The following is a 2,009-nucleotide window of genomic DNA, read 5'->3' as shown; positions in this document are numbered from 1 at the left end:
CTATCAGCACCACCCAGAGTGCTGGGAGGCACTCTCGGCCCCACCCCCAGACCTTCTGCATAAGACTCCAAGGTGGCTCATGGACACACCAGTCACCGCCCAATGTCAAACGATGAAAACAGTCCCAGCCACACCTGCCTCTGAGGTGGAGTCTTATCCCCGGTGACTCCCACTGGTCCTGGTTAGACCCCTTGTGGGTCTGCTGGGGAGAAACCCCAAGGCAAAGAGGTGGACAGGGGGCTGCCCCATCACTTTATCCTTTTCTACTTTATTACTTCAAATTAACAACCACAATAAAGCTCAAAAAAGTCCAATATTTACACAGGAAAAAAGTACAAAATTCCCCCCAAAGTTCTTCAGTATTTTTTTTTCAGTTTTTTAAATTACAAAGTAATAAAAAGCTTTGCTCCGTAATTAAAAAAAAAGAAAAAAAGAAAAAAAGGGGAAACAGAGGTAAATAAATTAGGAAACACACACGGAGAAAACAAACAAAAATAAAATAAAAACGAAAACAGGTGTTAACTAGGAAGGACGGGCAAATCCAACACCCAGCCCTGACCCCAGGCTCCTCCTCAGAAAGGCGAACCCAGGGAGACAGGGGACCCCGGGGGACTGTCAGGACCAGGGAAGTAATTCATAACCCAGAGCCAGATGCTTCCTGGAAGTAGTCGCCATGGATTCTGCCCTAAGACCAGGAACGGAAGATGGGGCTGCCCCTGGCTGATGACAGTCGTGGGGGGATCTGTGGTGGCAGGACCCTCTGTGCCCTGACAGATGTGGAGGTCACTGCCCACTGCCATGTCCTTGCTAGGAGACATGGGAGAACAGACATTCGGCCTGGCAGATGGGGCAGGGCACAACATCTGCTGGCCCTGGGAAAGAGGTCACATACATCCACACGCACACAGGGATCTCGGCCCACCACCACTCGAGGTCTCCAGAAAGGAAGAGGAGGGAGACACTCAGAAAGGCCGCCACAGAAAGTTGGCCACTGCCTTTTCAGAGGGGGTAGGGCTGTGCGTCTCCTCGGTTCTGGGGCTCAGGAAACTGGTGGGACCTGCCTTTGGCTGACCACACCTCTCCCCGGCGTGAGCTCCTCAGGCCGCCTGGACTGGCGCATGAGGACCAGCTCCATCTCCAACACTGACATGCTTGCTCCTCTCCCAACAGGTGGCAGGTGGTGGCAGAACAGGTGGTTGGGGCAGGGCCCTGGCATCTGGCTCTGAAGTCCGGCATCATGGGGGGACACTTGGCAGCCTGAAGATTGGGGGCAGCAGACAATGCAAGGGGGCAAGAATCCTCAGAGCTGAGGGCATCCCATCTTCTTGCCGTTGGCAAAGGAAATCAAAGAAACAAAATCCATCGTCGGTTTTGTGCTGGGTGTTTTTTGTTCTTTTGAGTGGTTTTTTTCCCCCATCTTTTTTGTTTTTTGTTTTTAAAAGAAAATACAGTGAAGACACTAGAAGGAGGAAGAGAGAGGACAGGTTAGTGCAGAGCTACCTCTGGCTATGCGTCTGCCAGCCCCTCCTTCCCTTCTCCCGTCTTCTTGCCCCTCAGTCTGTCCCGCTCCGAGCCCCAGGACTGGCTCACGGCCAAGCACACAGTAGGTGCTCCATTTCCACATGAAGGAGACAGATTCCACTGTCCCCATCTGCCAGATTCCATCATGGACCCATGAAAATAAGCTCTGCGTTTATGCTCTTGCTCTCTGTGTGGATGGACTTATACAAAGCTAATCATACTGTTTGCCCTGGGGTGAGGCCCACCCTTCCGACATCTAAACTACTGCCCACCAATGTACACATATTCCCCAGGGAGCTCAGATCATGCCAACACACTCAAAGAACCCACTGCCACCTCCCCTTGCCCAAGCCAGGCCCCAGAATGGACAGTGACCATTCACCGCCTCAAGGCCTCATGTAGCCAGGGAGGAACCACATAGACTCACACTGGCCAGGGGCCTCTCCTAGCCCTACAGAGGCAAAAAAAGGCCCCCTCCCCCCCGCCCT

The 2,009-nt window shown here is 52.8% G+C and overlaps 1 protein-coding gene across 1 annotated transcript in view; it reads right to left on the bottom strand.

Annotated features, from left to right (window-relative positions):
• Positions 1-248: 248 nt before the first annotated feature.
• LOC103275739 (casein kinase I) overlaps positions 249-2,009 on the bottom strand; it is a 26,233-nt gene continuing 24,472 nt past the window's right edge. The window contains exon 11 of the mRNA XM_021706248.1: positions 249-1,459. The gene's annotated coding sequence lies outside the window, so the exon portion shown is untranslated. The remainder of the gene's footprint in view (positions 1,460-2,009) is intronic.

This window comes from Carlito syrichta, unplaced genomic scaffold (assembly GCF_000164805.1).
Source record: "Carlito syrichta isolate Samal-C Ts95f unplaced genomic scaffold, Tarsius_syrichta-2.0.1 Scaffold115657, whole genome shotgun sequence".
NCBI classification, from domain to species: Eukaryota; Metazoa; Chordata; class Mammalia; order Primates; family Tarsiidae; genus Carlito; species Carlito syrichta.
The sequence above is the reverse complement of the archived record's forward strand: the minus strand, read 5'-3'. Positions and strand labels throughout refer to the sequence as shown.